This window comes from Saccopteryx leptura, chromosome 2, assembly GCF_036850995.1.
Source record: "Saccopteryx leptura isolate mSacLep1 chromosome 2, mSacLep1_pri_phased_curated, whole genome shotgun sequence".
NCBI lineage: Eukaryota > Metazoa > Chordata > Mammalia > Chiroptera > Emballonuridae > Saccopteryx > Saccopteryx leptura.
The window spans coordinates 180,771,122-180,785,763 of NC_089504.1; positions in this window are offsets into that span (position 1 = coordinate 180,771,122).

A 14,642-nucleotide genomic window follows, 5' to 3' on the forward strand; every position below is an offset into this window, starting at 1 on the left:
ATCCCTCTATTGGGTATATAACCCCAAAACTCAAAAACATTGATGCATAAAGACACATGCAGTCCCATGTTCATTGCAGCATTGTCCACAGTGGCCAAGACATGGAAACAACCAAAAGGCCTTTCAATAGATGACTGGATAAAGAAGATGTGGTACATATACACTATGGAATACTACTCAGCCATAAGAAATGATGACATCAGATCATTTACAACAAAATGGTGGGATCTTGATAACATTATACAAAATGAAATAAGTAAATCAGAAAAAACTAAGAACTGCATGATTCCATACATAGGTGGGACATAAAAATGAGACTAAGAAACACGGACAAGAGTGTGGTGGTAATGGGGGGGAGGGAAGGAGGGAGAGGGGTACAAAGGGGTACAAAGAAAACCAGATAGAAGGTGACAGAGGACAATCTGACTTGGTGATGGGTATGCAACATAATTGAATGACAAGATAACCTGGAGATGTTTTCTTTGAACATATGTACCCTGATTTATTGATGTCACCCCATTAACATTAATAAAAATTTATATATATAAAAAAAAGCCAGATCATACTATGGCATCTTCTTCACCAAACCCTGCAACAGATTCCATTCTCATTCACAGTAAAATCCATTTTTTTTTTTTTTTTTACAGAGACAGAGAGAGAGAGTCAGAGAGAGGGATAGACAGGGACAGACAGGAACGGAGAGAGATGAGAAGCATCAATCATCACTTTTTCGTTGTGGCACTTTCTTTCTTTCTTTCTTTCTTTCTTTATTTATTTATTTATTTATTTATTGTATTTTTCTGAAGCTGGAAATGGGGAGAGACAGTCAGACAGACTCCCGCATACGCCCGACCGAGATCCACCCGGCACGCCCACCAGGGAGCGACGCTCTGCCCACCAGGGGGCGATGCTCTGCCCCTCTGGGGTGTCGTTCTGTTGCGACCAGAGCCACTTTAGTGCCTGGGGTAGAGGCCAAGGAGCCATCCCCAGTGCCTGGGCCATCTTTGCTCCAATGGAGCCTCGGCTGTGGGAGGGGAAGAGAGAGACAGAGAGGAAGGAGAGGGGGAGAGGTGGAGAAGCAGATGGGCGCTTCTCCTGTGTGCCCTGGCCGGGAATCGAACGCGGGACTTCTGCACGCCAGGCTGACACTATACCACTGAGCCAACCTGCCAGGACCGTTGTGGCACTTTAGTTGTTCATTGATAGCTTTCTCATATGTGCCTTGACCGTGGGCCTTCAGCAGAGCGAGTAACCCCTTGCTCAAGCCAGCGACCTTGGGTCCAAGCTGGTGAGCTTTAGCTCAAACCAGATGAACCCACGCTCAAGCTGGTGACCTCGGGGTCTCGAACCTGGGTCCTCTGAATCCCAGTCCAATGCTCTATCCACTGCGCCACCGCCTGGTCAGGCAAAATCCAAATTCTTTTAATGGCCTATAATCCCTACAAGATTTGATCTCAGTATTTAACCTCAGCTGCTACTCACCTTCTAGCTCATTCAGCTCTGGCTGCACTGAGTTCCTTGCTTTTCCTCAACTGTGCCAAGCAAGCTCCCACATCCAGGTCTGCTGCTTCTGATGGGCACAATCTTTTGCCAATAGCTTCAAGGCTTGTTTCTTTCACTTCTTTCAGGTCTCTGATGTCAGCACCCTTGAAGCCTTCCCTGACCCCTGTACAGAACAGCCATTTCTCCATGTACTACTCCCTGATCCTTTACTCTGTTTTAATTTTTCTCCATCTGACATACTATATGTGTATATTTGTATATGTATATGTACTGTGCTAATTTAGTTATTTGCTTTCTATGTCCCCCACTAAAATGCAAGTTATATGAGGTAAAGGACTCTGTTTTATTCCATTTTACTCCTAATGCTTGGAAGATAGTTAGGCACACGGAAGAAAACTTGCTGAATTAATAAATAAATGAACAAACAATATTGGACATTTGGGTTGCTTCAAGCTTTGTGTGTACAAAGTTTTGTGCATATTAATTTTATGAATCTTTTGTGTATGTTACCAAAATGAGATATTTTTTAGAGAGAGAGACAAAAAAGGGGAAAGGGGGGAAAGAGAGAGATGAAAAGCATCAACTCGTAGCTGTTAAAAGCATTAACTATTGATTGCTTCTCACACCCAAAATGAGATTATTGAATAAGAAAGTAAAGACTGGCCCTGGCCGGTTGGCTCAGTGGTAGAGCATCGGCCTGGCGTGCAGGAGTCCCGGGTTCGATTCCCGGCCAGGGCACACAGGAGAAGCGCCCATCTGCTTCTCCACCCCTCCCCCTCTCCTTCCTCTCTGTCTCTCTCTCCCCCTCCCGCAGCGAGGCTCCATTGGAGCAAGGATGGCCCAGGCGCTGAGGATGGCTCCATGGCCTCTGCCTCAGGCGCTAGAATGACCCTGGTTGCAACAGAGCAATGCCCCAGATGGGCAGAGCATCGCCCCCTGGTGGGTGTGCTGGGTGGATCCCGGTCAGGCAAACGCAGGAGTCTGTCTGACTGCCTCCCCATTTCCAACTTCAGAAAAATACAAAAAAAAAAAAAAAGTATGCAATTGTGAATATATATAACAAGTAAAATACTTTTATATTTTATGTAAACCACTGTAGTAGTGGGGTTTCAGATACACACAAATGGATGCAATTCTACTTGCTATAATAGGTATACCATTTCAATGGCATAAATCAAGTTGATTATTTTATTTTTATTGAGATATAATTATCCCATAACATTATGTAAGTTTAAGGTGCACAATGTGTTGATTAGATATACTTATATATTGCGATATGATTATCACCAAAGCATTAGCTAACACCTTGATCACATAATTATAATTTCTTTGTCACAGTGAAAACATTTAAGATTAAGTCTATTAGAAACTTTCAAGTATATATAACAAATATTGCTCATTATAATCACAATGCTATACATTAGGTCCCCCCAACTTACTCATCTTCTAAATGCAAGTTTGTACCCATTGACCAACATCTCCCCAATTCCTGTACCTTCCAGACCCTGGTAACTACCATTCTACACTGTTTCTAAACATTCAAGGTTGGTTTTTTTGTTTTGTTTTGTTTTTCTTATATTTTTCTGAAGTTGGAAACAGGGAGGCAGTCAGACAGACTCCCGCATGTGCCCGACCGGGATCCACCCGGCATGCCCACCAGGGGGCGATGCTCTGCCCATCTGGGGCGTTGCTCTGTTGTGACCAGAGCCATTCTAGCGCCTGAGGCAGAGGCCATGGAGCCATCCTCAGCACCCGGGCCATCTTTGCTCCAGTTGGAGCCTTGGCTGCGGGAGGGGAAGAGAGAGACAGAGATGAAGGAGGGGGGGAGGGGGGGAGAAGCAGATGGGCACTTCTCCTGTGTGCCCTGGCCGGGAATCAAACCTGGGACTCCTGCATGCCAGGCTGATGTGCTACCACTGAGCCAACCGGCTAGGGCCTAAGGTTGGTTTTTTTATTCCACAGATAATTGATATTATCCAGTACTTGCCTTTCTCTATCTGACTTACTTCACTTAGCATAATGAACTCAAGCTCCATCCATGTTGATGTAAATAGCAAAATTTTCTTCATCTTCATAACTGAATAACAGTCAACTCTATGTATAAACCACATCTGCTTTATCTATTCACTCATTGATGGACACGTAGGGTTGTTCTATATCTTGGCTATTGTAAATAATACTGCAAAAATATAGGAATGCAGATATATTTTTGATATCCTGTTTTCATTTCTTTTGGATATATATTCAGAAGTGGAATTGATGGATCATAGGGTAGTTCTATATTTAATTTTTCAAGGACGCTTCATACTGTTTTCAATATTAGCTGAACCAATTGACACTGTCACCAATAGTGCAGAAGGGTTCCCTTTTCACCACAGCGTCATCAACACTTGTTATTTATCTTTTGATAATTGCCACTTTTTTTGTAGTTTGTAATATTTTTTGTCTTTTTATTTATTATTATTATTATTTTATTCAGTGAGAGGAGGGAGGCAGAGACAGACTCCTGCATGTACCCTGACTGGGATCCATCTGGCATGCCCACTAGGGGGCGATGCTCTGCCCATCTGGGGCATTGCTCCATTTCTCAGGAACTGAGCTCTTCTCAGCACCTGAGGCAAAGGCCATAGAGCCATCCTCAGCAACTGGGGCTAACTTGCTCCAATCAAGCCATGGCTGCAGGAGAGGGGGGAAAGAGAGAAAGAGAGAGAAGCAAGAAGGGGAGGGGTGGAGAAGCAGATAGGCGCTTCTCCTGTGTGCCCTGACTGGGAATCGAATCCAGAACATCCACACGCTGGGCCGACACTCTACCATTGAGCCAACCAGCCGGGGCCATTTTTATTCCTTTTTTTTTTTTTTTTTTTTTTTAGTGTGTGTGACAGTGATAGATAGGGACAGACAGACAGGCAGGGAGAGAGATGAGAAGCATCAATTCTTCATTGCAACACCTTAGTTGTTCATTGATTGCTTTCTCATATGTGCCTTGACGGGGGGGGGAGGGGGCTACAGCAGAGCAAGTGACCCTTTGCTCAAGACAACAACCTTTAGGCTCAAGCCAGCAACCATGGGGTCATGTCTGTGATCCCATACTCAAACCAGTGACACCGCGCTTAAACTGGTGAGCCCGGGCTCAAGCCAGATGAGCTAGCACTCAAGCCTGAAACCTGGGTCCTCTGCATCCCAGTCGCATGCTCTATCCACTGTTCCACTGCCTGGTCAGGCCATTTTTTATCTTTAAAAAAATTTTTATTGAATTTATTGGGGGTGATATTGGTCAATAAATTTATACAGGTCTCAGGTGAATATTGCACTGTGTATTCACCACTCCAAGTCAAGGCTTCTTCCATCACCATATGTCCCCCCTCCACTTGCTCCTCCCCAACTTCTCTTTCCCCCCTCTAACCCCACACTACTCTTCATGTCCATAAGAGATCAATATCTTATTTATATTTAAAATGAGAGAATAATAGTATATTCAGTTATGCTTTATGCTGCACCCCAGGAGAAGTCCTGATATCTCCCATTTTTCCACTCACAGTTTCTTTTCTTTTCTTTCTTTCTTTCTTTTTTTTTTTTTTTTTTTGTATTTTTCTGAAGTTGGAAACGGGGAGGCAGTCAGACAGACTCCTGCATGTGCCCGACAGGAATCCACCTGGCATGCCCACCAGGGGGCGATGCTCTGCCCATCTGGGGCATTGCTCTGTTGCAACCAGAGTCATTCTAGCACCTGAGGCAGAGGCCATGGAGCCATCCTCAGCGCCTGGGCCAACTTTGCTCCAATGGAGCCTTGGCTGCGGGAGGGGAAGAGAGAGACAGAGAGGAAGGAGAGGGGGAGGGGTGGAGAAGCAGATGGGCGCTTCTCCTGTGTGCCTTGGCCGGGAATCAAACCCAGGACTCCTGCACGCCAGGCCAATGCTCTACCACTGAGCCAACCGGCCAGGACCCACTCACAGTTTCTTAAACAATTGAAATTTTATTTTAATTTTTACTGAAAATTTTTTTTTATTCCTTATTAAAACCTTCATAATTCATACCCATCCATATTTCCTTTGAATACAGACTTTGTGAACTTCGTTTGCCTTTCTATAGCAAGCTAGTTGAGTTCACAGGAAGAGACTAAGCATTTTGTCTCCATCTCAGACAATAGCTTCCAAGGAAGACATACTCCAAATGTCCCAGCTCCAGGCAGCCCTCTCACCCCTTCGTGGAACTGAGCTCAGCAGGTGGGTCACCAGGATTTGTGGGGCAGATTTAAACAGTCTCCTGCCCTAGCGGATTGGCTCAGCAGTAGGGCTTCGGCCTGGTGTGTGGCAGTACTGGGTTCGATTTCCAGCCAGGGTACATAGGAGAGGCACTCATCTGCTTCTTCACCTCTCCCCCTCTCCTTCCTCTCTGTCTCTCTCTTCCCCTCCCTCAGCCAAGGCTCCATTGGAACAAAGTTGGCCCAGGTGCTGAGGATGGTTCCATGGCCTCGCCTCAGGTGCTAGAATGGCTCCAGTTGCAAAGGAGCAACACCGCAGATGGGCAGAGCATCACCCCCTTGGTGGGCATGCCGGGTGAATCCCGGTTGGGAGCATGCGGGAGCCTGTCTGTCTGCTTCCCCCTTCTTGCTTCAGAAAAATACAAAAACAAACAAACAAATAAAAAATGCCAGTCTCCTCTTGGGGTAGTGCTGACAAGCCTATTGGAGGGGATCAGGCGCTTCTTTTTTCCAGGATAGTGCAGGTTCAGCTCTCAGGGGAGATAGGAATGTCCCTCCTGCAATATAGCCATACAACCAAGCACGTGCACATCTGATTTCTGGACAAAAGCCTGCTCAGGAGAAGGCGCTCTGAAAGTCCCAGCTCTGCATGGCACTCCGATCCCTGACTGCACTCAGCACAGTGGGGCCACAGAGTTGTAAGGCAGGCCCAGTGATTCAACAGGTATGTGTGTAAGGGGGGGGGTGCCAGCTGTGCCCTCTAGGCGGGAAAGAACAGTCCCACTTCCAAAGCTACACAGTTCAATCACTGAGCCAACCGGCCAAGAGCTCTCTAGAAAAAAGAGCACCCCAAAGTTTCCTGCTGGGTGCAGCCAAAAGACCAGAGCACAGCACAGTGGTGTTGCCTGCAGTTGGAAAACCAGGCAAAGCACTCATCAGGCTGGTGCTGTAACAATACAAGTGCTCAACCTGGGGAAAGTGGCATCTGGGTCTCTAGCAGACTCCCTTCTCCACAGGCCTACTGAATCCCCACTGATTTTCACCACAGGGTGCTATGCTGGCTTTTCTTACCATCTCTGCTGTCCTGGGTTGGGGGTTCCTGCATGGGGTTGAGACCACTCGCTCCTGGGTGGGGGTGAAGTTTTGCAACTGAGATATCCCTCTGGATGCATCTTTGCTTTTCTTACTTGTCTCTATGTGACTTTTTCTGTAAATCCTTGGTTATAATATTTCAGTTCAGCTAGACTTCAGTTGGTTATTCAGGTTGATTGCTCTGTCACTGAGCTGTAAATTCTATTTGGCGCCAGGAGCAGGTGAGTGTAGCTTCCACCTACTCTGCAGACATATGTATGTTTTCCTTTGAAAAATGTCTATTTGGTTCCTCTCCCCATTTTTTTAAAATATTTTATTTATTCAATTTTCAGAGAGGAGAGAGAGAGAGAGAGAGAGAGAGAGGAGGAGCAGGAAGCATCAACTCCCATATGTGCCTTGACTAGGCAAGCCCAGGGTATCGAACAGGCAACCTCAGCATCCCAGGTCGATGCTTTATCCCACTGCGCCACCACAGGTCAGGCTCTCCCCATTTTTTAATTGGAATTTTTTTGCTAATGAGTTGGATGATTATTAAAATAATTTTGGATATTAAGCCCTTATCAAACATACAGTGTGAAAATATTTTCTCCTATTCCATTGGTTGCCTTTTAATTTTTTCATTTTTAATTTGCTGTACAGAAGCCTTTTAGTTTTTGCTTTTCCTGATTGTGCTTTTGGAAGTTGGTTTCTTTAAATTAAACATAAGAACTAAGGCATTAAAGGACAATTTATCAGGGCTATATTTAAGAATCTAGACTGAGGCCCTGGCCGGTTGGCTCAGTGATAGAGCGTCGGCCTGGCCTGCAGGAGTCCCGGGTTCGATTCCCAGCCAGGACACACAGGAGAAGCGCTCATCTGCTTCTCCACCCCTCCCCCTCTCCTTCCTCTCTGTCTCTCTCTTCCCCTCCCGCAGCCAAGGCTCCATTGGAGCAAAGTTGGCCCAGGCACTGAGGATGGCTCCATGGCCTCTGCCTCAGGCACTAGAATGGCTCTGGTCGCAACAGAGCAACGCCCCAGATGGGCAGAGCATTGCCCCCTGGTGGGCATGCTGGGTGGATCCTGGTCAGGCGCATGCAGGAGTCTGTCTGACTGCCTCCCGGTTTCCAACTTCAGAAAAATACAAGAAAAAAAAAAAGAATCTAGACTGAAAGACATTTACATTAAGTCATTTATCCTCCTTACTCCTCAGGTTGGTCACCTGCTCTGGAATTCACAGTCTTTTTTTTTTTTTTTTTTTTTTTTACAGAGGCAGAGATAGACAGGGACAGACAGACAGAAACGAAGAGAGATGAGAAGCATCAATCATTTGTTTTTGTTGTGTGTTGCGACTTCTTAGTTGTTCATTGATTGCTTTCTCCTATGTGCCTTGACCGTGGGCCTTCAGCAGACCGAGTAGCCCCTTGCTGGAGCCATCGACCTTGGGTCCAAGCTGGTGAGCTTTTTTGCTCAAGGCTGACCTCGGGGTCTCGAACCTGGGTCCTTCCACATCCCAGTCCGACGCTCTATCCACTGCGCCACCACCTGGTCAGGCATGGAATTCACAGTCTTAAAGAGAATACATACAAGTAAACAGAAAAATTACAGTGCAAAACATTGAAAGTCTTAAGATAAGGAATTCTCAACAAGGAAGACTAAAATGATTACCAGGCATAGAGCCCAGATTCTTCCAGATTTCTTTCAGAACTTAAACAATGGTGACTAAGTTTTTCTTTCTGCTATTAATATGCAAATTCTTTCCTCTGCCCTTTTGTTAGCTTAAGAACAATTTCATATAACCAACTCCTGATTTTACTTGACAGTAAAGGGAACTGATATTTCATGAATAGTTAAAATCTACAGGAATTCCCTGATCACATTGAAGGCCATAATGTCAACCTAATGTTTTACCAAAACTGCTGCATTAGAATAGTGTTGTAGTTCTTTGCCTACTTTCTGGTAGAGGCATTAAGGAGTTGTAAAAGGGCCAAACTGAAGTTATTCAGAGAGAAGGGAAACAGGTGCCTGAAATGACAACACTACATGTATTACGGAATGCAGGAATAAATAAATAAGGAGCACCTACTAATATACAGTGTGTCCGTAAAGTCATGGTGCACTTTTGACCGGTCACAAGAAAGCAACAAAAGATGATAGAAATGTGAAATCTGCACCAAATAAAAGGAAAACTCTCCCACTTTCATTCCTATTCAGTGCAGTTTGATGTGGGCTCACACATAGATTTTTTAGGGCTCCTTAGGTAGCTATCCCATATAGCTTCTACAGACGGCACTGACTGATGGCCTACCAGAACGGGGTTTCTCCACTAAATTGCCGGTTTCCTTCAACTGCTTATCCCACCGAGTAATGTTATTCCTATGTGGTGGCACTTCGTTATAAACGCGCCGATATTCACGTTGCACTTTGGTCACGGATTTGAATTTAGCGAGCCACAGAACACACTGAACTTTCCTCTGTACTGTCCACATCTCGACTGGCATGGCCGTGGGCTGCTCCACTGTATACACGGTGTTACATCATCATCTGCGCATGCACACATGCTACCACATCATCCTACAGAAACTGGGAGGGTTTTCCTTTTATTTGGTGCAGGTTTCACATTTCTATCGTCTTTTGTTGCTTTCCTGTGACTGGTCAAAAGTGCACCATGACTTTACGGACACACTGTATGTGACAGATTACCTCAACTATAGGTTCAAACATAAGAAAATGTTAATATTTAACCTTTTTTGACTTGTAAAGATGGCTATTTCCTTTTTTTAAGCTTGAGAAAAAAGAGAGATGAAAAGCATCAACTCATAGTTGTTTAGTTGCTCATTGATTGCTTCTTAGAGGTGCCTTGATGGGGGGGGGGGGCTCCAACCGAGTTAGTGACCCCTTGCTCAAGCCAGCGACATTGGGCTTCAAGACAGAGACCTTTAGGCTCAAGCCAGCGACCCTTCACTCAAGCTTGATGAGCCAGTGACCTCAGGGTTTTGCACCTGGGTCCTCAGCGTCCCAGGTTGATGCTCTATCCACTGTACCACCACTGGTCAAGCAAAAAATGGCAATTTCTTATCATTTAATATCAGGCAAAGGAAGAAACACATCAGAAAAGGGAGAGAAAAGGGGCTAGGTCAAATTTGCAGAAGTCCTGAACTCTACCTTCTAAGGTTCGTTTATGCAATAAATATTATTGACAAAAAAAAATAAAGACAAAAGAAAAAAAGAAAAATAATAGATATTATTGAGCACTCTACTGCGTGCTGGGCTATTATAGTTCAGTGAATTAGCACATAGTGTTGAAATTAATTTCTGTACCTGAGATGGAGTCGCTCCTGCCGGAGTGCCACGTCAGCAAACCAAAACTTAGATAACTTTTGTGTTCTTGTAAACGTTTAATTTGACCAGAAACCCAGTATCAGGTCAGTGAATCCACAAAACCAAGCTAATTCTGGGTTTATACTTATTTCCTTATTTCTTACTCATTTTCTATTTCCTCTTCCTTGGTCATTATTTTTAATCCTATAAAATCTTCCTGCCTTACCCTCATTTTGTAGTTCTCTCTGCATTTAGGATTGCTAACTGTCACTTCACGAAATGTCATAGCTTGTTTTCTCACCTACATTGTCTTTTAAAGTCATTTTTAATAGTAGTATCAAAAAAATACAGCATCATGAGTCAACCGTGGAATGATACAGAAACAATATGTAGCTTTTCTGAATTGCTTTAGCTAAATCATGAAATTCCAGTGTTGGAAAAGTTCTTAGAGGCTATTTAGACCCAGGGAGTAGATATAGAACAAGAGACAATTTTTTAAGGATATAGATTTTATGTAATAAATTAGATAATAAAGTTGTTATTGATCACTGACCCTCCTAAAACAATAAAACCAAAGGGCGATCCTTTTTTACTATAAATAGTCTTCTCTCAGAGGAGAAAAAAATGAGTTAATGGATATAAACCTGGACTTTTTCTCTCTTTTGTTGAAGCTACAGAAATTATCTAAAAATAACTGTTTCATATTTTGGAGAGCCCTATAATTTATAAAGCTCTTTCAATAAGTAATAATTATGCTTACATTTGTAGAAAAACTTATGTTTTACAAAGCTCTTTCACTCACAAAATTGTATTTGATCTTCCCCAAAATCTTGTGAAGTGATAAGACAGGTATTATTCCTATTTTAAAAACATTTTATTTTAAAAAACATTTTATTTTGATGTAATTTCTGGCTTAAAGAATAGCTGGCAATAATACAAAGAAGTTTTATGTACACTACATTCAGATTCTTCAACTGTTAACATTTTACCACATTTGCTTTATACCTATCTGTCTGTTGGTCTAAAATACCTTTTTCCTGAAGTGTTTTTTAAATTTTATTTTTATGTAATGATTATAGTGATAGAGGAAAGGAGGGAGAGAGAGAGAGGAACATCGATTTGTATATTCTCTGACTGGGGATCAAACTAGCACCCTCTGCACTGTGAAACGATGCTCTAACCAGCTGAGCTATCTGGCCAGAGCTGAACTATTTTAAAGTTGTAGCCCTTCCCTTCTAAATACTTCAATGGCTGTTTTTTAAAACCAAGTATATTCCTTTACATAACTAACATGTAATGCTCAAAATTAGGACATTAATATCAGTAATACTACTAATTCGCTAATTTAAATACTAAAATATTAAAAATTTGCTAATTTAAATTTTGTATTCCAATTTTGACAATTTCTCTAATACTCCCATTTACAGAACAGGAAAATTCCAAATCACAGACTGCATTCAGTTTTCATGCCTCTTTTGTCTTCAATCTAAAACAGTTACTTAGGGTGTGTGTGTGTGTGTGTGTGTGTGTGTGTGTGTGTGTGTGTGTATTTATACCCAGAAATAAAGTATACATCTTTTAATGTTAAAGCTAGTATCATATTCAATCAGTAAATACCAAAAATAATCTGATGGAAGGTAGAAACAATCATCATTATTATTTATCATTCTCCTGAAATTTTTTGGCAATGTTATTTTAAAAAATAGAAAGACATAAAAACAAGGGCTAGGACAGTGGTCCCCAACCTTTTTTGAGCCATGGACAGGTTTTTTTTTGTTTTTGTTTTTGTTTTTGTTTTTTTCATTTCTGAAGCTGGAAACGGGGAGAGACAGTCAGACAGACTCCCGCATGCGCCCGACCGGGATCCACCCGGCAAGCCCACCAGGGGCGATGCTCTGCCCACCAGGGGGCGATGCTCTGCCCATCCTGGGCTTCGCCATATTGCGACCAGAGCCACTCTAGCGCCTGAGGCAGAGGCCAAGGAGCCATCCCCAGCGCCCGGGCCATCTTTGCTCCAATGGAGCCTTGGCTGCGGGAGGGGAAGAGAGAGACAGAGAGGAAAGCGCGGCGGAGGGGTGGAGAAGCAAATGGGCGCTTCTCCTGTGTGCCCTGGCCGGGAATCGAACCCGGGTCCTCCGCACGCTAGGCCAACGCTCTACCGCTGAGCCAACCAGCCAGGGCCCATGGACAGGTTTAATGTCAAAAAAATATTTTCACGGACTGGCCTTTAGGGTGGAATGGATAAATGTATCACGTGACCGAGACAAGCGTCAAGAGTGAGTCTTAGCCAGATGTAACAGAGGAAATCTGGTCATTTTTAAAAAATAAAACATCGTTCAGACTTAAATTTAAATAAAATGAAAATAATGTAAGTTATTTATTCTTTCTCTGTGGACTAGTACCAAATGGCCCAAGGACCGGTACCAGTCTGCGGCCCGGGGGTTGGGGACCACTGGACTAGGAGTTAAGTACAATCAATGACAAATGATTTGATTGATTTATCAGGAAAACCCAAGACAAGTAAAAAGCTATAAAAATATAGCTGAGAACATAGGTAATACATAGAGCTCAATAGTCTTTGTATCTCCTTCACTTTGGAAGATTAATCTCACTGGAAATAAAAGTCTGAATTAAACATCTTTCTTTTAACACTTTAATTTTTTTTTCTTTTTTTTTTTTCCGAAGCTGGAAACGGGGAGGCAGTCAGACAGACTCCCATATGCGCCTGACTGGGATCCACCTGGCATCAGGGGCAATGTTCTGCCCCTCTGGGGCGTAGCTCTGTTGCATCCAGAGCCATTCTAGTGCCTGAGGCAGAGGCCACAGAACCATCCCCAGCGCCCGGGCCATCTTTGCTCCAATGGATCCTTGGCTGCGGGAGGGGAAGAGAGAGACAGAGAGGAAGGAGAGGGGGAGGGGTGGAGAAGCAGATGGGCGCTTCTCCTGTGTGCCCTGGCTGGGAATCGAACCCGGGACTCCTGCACACCAGGTCGACGCTCTACCGCTGAGCCAACCGGCCAGGGCTCTTTTAACACTTTAAATATTTCACTCTACTTTCTTCTGATTGCTTGATTTCTGATGAAAATTCCTATGAAATGTTTACTTGGTAAGATGACTTCACCTCTCTAGCTTCTTTGAAGATTTTTCTCTTTGTCTTTGGTTTTCTGAAATTTGAATATGATCAACTTAGATGTAGGTTTTGTTTTGTATTTATCATCATTAGCACTTTCTGAATTTTATGTACCTGTGATTTGTCATGTGTCTGTCATTTATTTTTATTATGTTTTAAGGCATTATTACTTCAAATATTTCTTCTGCTTTATTCACTTTTTCTGGCATTTCAATTTTAGATTTAACAAAATTTCCCATAGTTTTTTTTTAAATGTTCTTTTATTTATTTATTTGTTTGTTTATTTTCTGGAGCGAGCCTTTTTCATTTCATTTTTTCATTAATTTAAAAAATTTATTGTGTTAACATTGATTCAAGCATCTCACCACATAACACCCTCCACCCCAACAACGTGCACCCCATTGCTCCCTCTCCTCTATCCTCCCCCTCCCCCTTTCCCTCTGGGACTTGCTGTCCTGTTCTCTGTATCTATGTGTTAGGTATATATAATTTCACTAATCCCTTCACCTTCTCTGATCCCGTCCCCTCATCCCCCTTCCCTCTGACAGCTGGCCCTCTGCTCTCATGACCCCACCTCTGCCTCTATTCTGTTTCTCAGCAGAACAGTATTCATTAGATTCCACATATAAGTGAGATAAATGTTCTTTTACATATATATATTCTAAATTCTGTCCCCCAACTCTGTGCATTTCAGTTTGGGAAATTTCTTTGACCTATCTTCAAGCTCACTGATTTTCTTTCTTCAGCCAGCCATGCCATTTCCAATGAACCCATTTTTTTTTCTTTAAGACTTTTATTATTTATTCATTTTAGAATGGAGAGAGAGAAGGAAGTGGGGGAGGAACAGGAAGCATCAACTCCCATATGTGCCTTGACAAGTCAAGCCCACAAGCCTAGGGTTTTGAACCAGTGACCTCAGTGTTATACTTTATCCACTATGCCATCACAGGTCAGGCTGAACCCATTCTTCATTCTTCGTTTCTGTTACAGTGTTTCTCTATCTCTAGTATTTCCTTTAGCTTCCTTCTTAGGATTCCCACCTCACCTCTCACATTACTCATCTGTTCTTGAATGCTGTCTACTTTTTTTCATTAAAGCATTTAGCAGATTAATTATTTCTCTTCCATACTTTAAAAACAAATTTTATTTATTGATTTCAGTGAGCGAGGAAGGAAAGAGAGACAGGAACATTGATCTATTCCTGTATGTGCCCTGACCGAGAATCAAACCAGCAGCCTCTGCGCTTTGAGATGACACTCGAACTAACCAAGCTATCCGGCCAGGGCACAAATTAATGATTAAGGTTAATAATATTATCTTCGATTCCATGTCTGATAATTGCAACATTTGTTGTTTCCTCTGAGTCTTGTTCTGATGTTTGCTTTGTCTCTTCAGACTGTGTTTCTTTTTGTCTTTGCA